We start from the raw sequence: 7,719 nt of genomic DNA on the forward strand, positions 1-7,719 counted from the left end.
ACAGGTAGGCAGCTTGTGTGAAATGAAATGCCTCTTTAAACAATAATATTATCATAACCAATTAGCAATTGTCAATTTAGCAGTAAATAGTGTGCCAAACAGAGTGTTTGACTGGAAGAGACTCTTTGCACAGCAACGTGACAGTTTTATAAATCCTCTATTACAGGAAATAGTTCTGCACGTCAAATTGTTAAAACTGCACTGTATGCACAAGGTCACAGAAAACCTGCCAGACATTAGTCAGAACAAATGAGTGTCTAAGAACAGCCAACTTTCGAATTAATTTTGCTAATAATGTACTGGGGAAATGGCTGTCGAAGCAGAAGGCTAGGGATGTATTCATTATTTCTATCATTATTTATATTATAACAGCGTATAGGTATTCTAGACAACTTTAAGCCTTCTTGGGAACACTGGAGACACATAGGAAGAGATGTTGCCTTAGAGACCTTAAAGCAAAACAAAATAAACAAGTGGAGGACAAGCAAAAGCAAAGAGGTGCAGTGACTTGAGGTGCAGTGACTTCTGACCAGGCAACATGTGAGACATAGGAGGACACCCTACTTCACCTCCTCTGCTCTGCTGCTTGTCCAGCTGGCCTGAACTGGAACAGTAGCAGCAAAACACTCATTCTGTAAGAGTGCCCAAGATAATCTGAGACACCAAAGAAGACATTTTGGATGGATCTGCCACCCTTCCAATTCCCTGGTTCTGACATTCCCTTCCTGGTCCCACTACTCAGGTTATAAGACAGACACTTAAGAGGCATGTAGCCTAATTTGGCATTTATTATTTTATTTTTAATAGCAAAATTATAAGCTGAACCTCAGGAGTTGTGTGCCCAGCCTGTTTGTATGAATGTTTGCCCTTGTCCTCCCATGTAATCCCTTGTAGCTTTACATATGTTGTCTTCTTCAGCTGTATGGGAATAACTCTCCAGAACATGGACAATCTCTCAAATATTTATATTTTTCTTCAGTGCAGTGAAACTGCAGCCATTTGACCTTTGCAATAATTGTAAAGATGAACATAAACTCATGACGAGAAGTTATATAAGGAGAAATTAGACAAACCAGAGGAATAGTCTGGTGCAAACCTTTGTTACAGTAGAACAAATAAATCCAACAAATAGATCCAAACCTTTCCATTATCTCATGCCATTAGTGACAGATTGGGAAGAAAAAGATGGGAAAGAAGCAGTATGAACACTTTTAAGAGGCCACATGATTCCAAGGCCTACTTCAGCTTCCTCTAATGCATCATCTAGTGAAATCCAAATCATACATCCAATGTGAGTCCTATCCTTGTCCTCCTTGTCCCTCTTTTCCAGCTACGTATATATGATGTGGTGGACCTGCACTTAGAAAAGCAGTTTCTTGGTGCCTGACTCTGTTACTTATCTAGAAGTTTAGTACCTTTCCTTATAAAATATTTGTACACAGGTCATTGCTTTCTACAGCATAGGTGCAATGAGGTGCAGAACAAACACATCTAATCAATCCATTCCCATCTTAATTTGTTGGTGGTGCCTTGATTTAGAACTAAGAGTTAGCTTGCTATTAGTAGCTATCATTATTCCCATCTTGCTTTGTCTCCGTACATTAATCCTTTAGTAAAGCACGATATTTTTTATTTGGTCTTGTTACCCTACAGTGTTCTGTGCGGCTGAAAACCATGCCAGACCATGTATTTCAAGTGGGTTTGTAAACAAGAATTTCCTCACTGATAATGACTGTCACAATGGCTCATTGTGTGATTAACAAGAATCTATTACTAATGTGACTTTTACTTTTGAATATTCAATTATAGTTGGTAACTCTTCAATTGCATCCCCACTGCTTGTTTCCAGGATTACTCTGGCATACAGTGACAGCAGAGACAGGACCCTTAACCTTCATTACTAAACTGAGTAATGGAAATGCTCTGCATTGTCCTGGTATTGCTATTCAGTGGCATACATTTCTTCTCATGACTGTAGATACTGTAATTGCTGTGAGACCTCTGCATTTTTATGTCCATATTTTTAAATTAGAAACATGTTGTTAAATAAATCTTTTTGCTGACAGTTTCTCTAGATTCATTAAAAACCTTTGCAGTATTCCTTAGGTTGTTGGAAAGAGACATAAATCTACAGGAGATGTTGAGAAGGAAATGGATGAGCAGTGCAGCTGTAAATGCTTTACTAGGTTAAGTAAAAGGGAATGACATGAGAAATCCCTCAGACAAAGCCTTTCTTTCTGAATGTATGGGCTACAAGACAACTGATTTCTGGTTTTGCCTTGCTCTGGTGCATGTATTTTTCACATAGTACACCTGAATAGAAACCACTTGTGAATGAAAGCTAGTTATAAAAAGGCAGTGTCAAATTTCCTAAATTTTAATGCAAACATTCATGCAAGATGAGCTAAATATATATTTTAGTCAGTTCATCAGTCATGGGACTGAACTGTTTGTATATTCCAGGTTTTCTTAAGTTTCTATTTCTGTTTTGACCTGATTTAGTATTCAAGGAGCAAACATTCAGCTCTTTTTAAAAATTAGGTCCCCTTAAAATGTTAGCATTGAAATCCTGTGAGAGGTCCTGTTCAGGAATGAAGGCTTCATCTTTTCTTTTTTAAAAAGGGAATTATCTCCTTATGAAAATAGAACTAGTTTATTTTCTTTATTCAAATATTATGTTACGCTGCTAAAATGACATTTCCCTCATATTATACATGGTTTTGATTAAGTGAAATCCCTGAGGACACTTCACCAGAAGAAGAAAGTTTGATTTTAAACTGATGGAAAATACAAATTTTATTTTCAGTCCTAAAACTGGGTAATTGTGCTTCTTCCTCAACACGGACTCCTTATGTGCATAGCTGCTGTAATGACTGCATTCATAAATAACTGATAATATGCAAATATCATATTAACTTACACAGTAGAATAACAATCAGTCTCTGTCAGCAACCTCTACATGATTGCTGTATAATTTGAGTTTTAACTCATTAAGTCCAAATCTTCCTTTCCTCGTCCCCTGTGGTAGGTGTTTCTACACACAGCTGATCCTGCTCAACAGCACGTTCCCATGTGTGACACCAGGAAGGTGTCATTACTGTCCAATAGCTACAGTTCAGAGGTGGTATAGGATGACTTTCCAGACATTTGCATTTTTATTGTCAGTTTTCTTGGTGTTATTTTGAGTAAAACAATCTGCCATCTTAACTAGGAACCACAGTTATTTTTCTTTCCTGTTTTCATAAACCACTGCCTGGTGTTCTGTACAGTTTTTTACAGATGAAATAAATAATTTTAATAGCCTACCTTAAAACTTAAGGAATAAAGTTGTCCTTTTTAGGTTGGCTGTCTTACCTTTAGTTATTGAAGTCGTCACTAATCTACAATTAGTATATGGTTTTCAGTGTATAATAATTAAAATGTACATTTAACAATTTCCAGCAGAACAGATAATTGATGTAAAAGAGTATCATGTCTTCAAATATTACTTTCCTGTTGGGCAGGAAATAAGAATGAAGCAGAAGTTATTAGTTCATTGCTTTGTTGGAGCATAATATTTTCTAGCAGTCTCACAGAATAATAAAGTTTACACAGCTCTCTGATACACAAGCCCTGAGAAATTGTATTACTCCTGGTGTTCAGTTAACTTCACTGTCATATTTCTTTCACCTCATCTTTGTGGGTATGAAAAAATCTGAAGAGGCTAGAAATCTTTTTCTTTGCTAACTACTTACATTCCTCTTACGTGCTGAGCAACTAGGCTTGCACTTCTTGTGTTGGCAAAAGTAGCTGTTGATCATTACCAGAGTGGGAAGAGCACATTGTGGAGGAAGTAAAATTAAGATACTCTAGATTCCAAAGATGCTGGAATATATAGGAATGAAATATAGGAATATATTTAGGAAAATATATAGGAATATAGGAATGAAAAGAAGGAAACTTTAACATTGTTGAAGGAGCAACTGTGTGTTATGTTGGGCAGTTCCACAAGCAAAGTGGAGCTTCTCAGCAAAACATGCAATCAAACTGAGCAGAACTTCACTGATGATATATTTTTTGTGTGATTCTGTGGGACGATGTGGTTTTCAAAGATGGCTCTCTCCCATTGTTGACTGACTGTTAGTAGGCTATATGCAAGTTCATACCCTCACAACTCATGTGATGCTGAGGACATACTCACTATGCTTGATGGTAGACCAGAACAGTGCAGGTTACCAATGGATGGAGAGACAGCAACAAGACCTAGAGGCTGGTGGGCAGCAGGCACCTCTTCATTCCTCTCACCGTGGCCACGCTCCTGCCCAGCCTCACAGGAGGACAAGCCTTACACACTCATGGCTCTGCAGTGGTTGGTGGCGTAACGAAAAAATTGACACTATTGACAAAATAGCACTGATCAAAGATCATCTGTGTTTTATCTAAACATGTTGAAGCCACAAGAGGCCAGATAATTGGCGCTGCCCCATGTCTTGACTGGCATGCTCTTAGTGACATGTACGTTTTGGAAGCATCTTTACTTTTCAGTCTTTTTGGAAATTGTGTCCAATATTTTGATGGATGTGAACTGCTGAATAACACAAAGTGCAGTTCAGCATTCTAATCTCTGTTATTAATACATAGATAATAATTATATTCCATTAGCAAATTGGCAGGATATATTCAATTCTGTTTGCTTGAAATGAAATTCATTAGCTTGGCAAGAAAAATGACCTCTCCCATTTTGAAAGAAGTAAGTGAATTTTAGTGCTTCAGTCATAATCACGGAAAACTCGTACTTGGAAGAATGAACAAGTGGCTCAGTGCCATCATACATTGAAGGATGCCACTCAAGCTTACTTCAAGTGTGCTTAGACTCCTAGAATGATGCAAATTAGGACCAGGATGATGGAACATGAGATGCAGGTCTGTGACATGCAGGACCTGACCATCATTCCCGTTTCATCCACACTACCTATTTTAGCTCATTTTTTAGCCCTTTACTTTTGCTTTTTGTTCACAATATCCCAATTATTTCAGAAATTCAATCATATGATAAGGAATTTGTTTCTAATTCCCATTGCAAATCTACTCTATAGTATTGTATAGTCATATGTCTTTTAATTAATATCTTTCTAATACATTGTCTCTTAATTAGTATATTTCCATCTTAAATATTTTCTCTCATTGATCTTTGTATATAAAGACAACCTTATCACTCTTACAATACAAAGTGATTTTCTACCACCAGGTATTTTGAAATGAACTGTTTTTGCGCTAAGTACAAAGTTTAAATACCAGCACTGTTTTTCTGTGCTTTGACTGCTTGAGGCAGAAATCTGTTACACATATAACTAAACCTGCTAATTTTTGGGCAGTGCAAGTGTCTTTCTTTCCCAGTTTCTGTCAGATTTCAAATGTTTACAGGATGGTACATGGTTACGTTTTGCAGTAGGATTTCTTTCACTAAAAATACTAATGTATGTTTTTCCATATTCATCTTAAATTCTTTAGGCCTATACAACCACAGAAAACGGCCTTTTCAAATCCTTTTCCATCTTGAGACCCATTCTATCGTCATTCCTCTACTCTGCATGAGAGGTTTCCACATCTTGCTTGCAGCTCTAGTTCTTCCATCTCATTACCCACATTTCCTGCATTAGTCCACAAACAACTTCATTGTTTCCTTTTGACCTCACAGTGTTTCCTAAATCAATTGAATATAGCCAACCTGATCAATTCTTTAAGTCACAGAAATATGTTTTTTTTCCTCTGCTCTCCACTACTATTTTCTCTAGCATAGCCTTATATCTGACTACATCTTCATTTACATTCACTTTACCTTTTATTTATGAACACCAGTTTTTCACATAGAATATGTCTCTCTCCTGAAACCTAGATGGATGTTTTTCTCTATCTGTTTTTCTAGTCTTGGTTGCTGAAGGTCAGTGCTCCAGACAGTCAGGTGCAAACTCACCCCTGGGAACTATGCCTTTTCTGGGAACGGCTCCTGAAGGTTAAAAGCCCCAAAGTCCCTAAGCAGAACTTCCTAGGCAGGGTTTTGCTCTGTTTTTGGCCAGAGCTGGCCTGAACATGGCATTTTATGTGTCATGCAGTGTGGCAAAACCATTAACTAATGTTTCCACTGCAACCATTGGCACAATGGTACTTAAGGCTTTTTCTTCTTTTTTTGAATCTGTAGGATTATGGACTTGCTTTTTTTCTGAGTTACAACTTACAGGCTATCAGGGGTCTCGTCTTAAAGCATGCTTCAGTGTTTCAAAGAAGAGGGTGGGAATTAAACTACTAATTGCAAAAGAGACCAGAGCGTTACGGCCTCAGGGAAATGTCTACACTATCTGACACTCTTTGAAAACCTCACACTGTGCTTATTCCATAAGGGAACACCTCAGTGCCCTGCAAAACAATTCAGTGTGCCTTATTTTTCCCCTCCCTGAGTGGATAGTATTGTGCATGTACTTTTTCAAAGCATTTGGGGGATAAATACTCTGTATATTGGGCATGTGCCATTATTTGGCAATACCATTAGCATTTGGAAAGCCACCCATTTGTATCTTTCCTGAGATGATCAAACTCTTAATAGGAGTATAAAAGCACAGATTTAATTTTCAATCCACAAATTTTTGTATTTCTAAATAATTATATTTATAGCATATTCAATGTCCAGGATGATTTCATGTCCCTCTACAAAGGGAAAAGCTATCAGACCCTTTCTCCAGTGGATTCACACAGGAGTGGATCACAGCTGCAGTCTCCTACGTGTGGGAGCTCCTGCTCCCATAGTGTATTTTGTGCTCCTTGTCAAACTCACAGCCCCTCTCCCAGTGTGGAACCCCCAAATGAATGTCCTTGGCAAGGGGTCTGCAGGAGGGAATCCCTCTGGATGCAGATTATCCTGGAGCTCAGGGTCTTCTCTTCTTTGTGACTGTGAGGACAAGGAGGAGATTACTGAAATGAGAACTCTGTTTCCAGCACTGAAGCCAGGTTTTGGGGTAGGGCTGTAGCCATTGTGACTGTGCTGATTGCCTGGGTGAGGACCAGATCCCCTTTTGCCAGGACCACCTCATATCTGTGGGGCTATGCTTGTGGGACAGAACTTCAGGTGATGCTGAGTGATAATAAAATAAACATCTTTATTTTTAATAGATGGACAAAACAGACCCAAAACCAGACAATATTTTCCTGAAATGCATGGACGCTATTGAATACAATACAAATGAAGTTAAAACATATATATCTATATTATGCTTCCTATCTGCTTTGTTAAGTATAGTCTTAATATAACATTTCTGACACAGACAAAAATATACTTCTTTTTTTTTTTTTTAAACTACATCCACAAATACTGCCCTGATTAATAGCAGACTTACAATAACTTACTAACTGCACGTGGAACTTTACCAGTACACTTGAAGGGCAGAAGGAAAAATGAATCACAGTTTTTTCCTATGATACTTCTATTTGAAATCCTAAATTCTTGTACTATATGAAAATAAAAGACTAAATCTGACTTTATTTGATCCACTTAATGTTTACATTCAGTTCAGGTTCACAAAAGTATGGTTTGTTTATAACATGTTTACCATCCCATTTGGACAAGTAGAGATGAAATAACTTTTTTGACATGTCAGCTATGTTATCAACCTTGATTTTATGAACACATCTCATGCAAAGGAGGCAAAAAAACTCTGTCAAATAAATGTTATTCACAAATGCTAAGAA

The sequence above is a fragment of the Pseudopodoces humilis genome, chromosome 2 (assembly GCF_049639895.1).
Source record: "Pseudopodoces humilis isolate 2021_Gansu_Grassland_sample_001 chromosome 2, ASM4963989v1, whole genome shotgun sequence".
NCBI classification, from domain to species: domain Eukaryota; kingdom Metazoa; phylum Chordata; class Aves; order Passeriformes; family Paridae; genus Pseudopodoces; species Pseudopodoces humilis.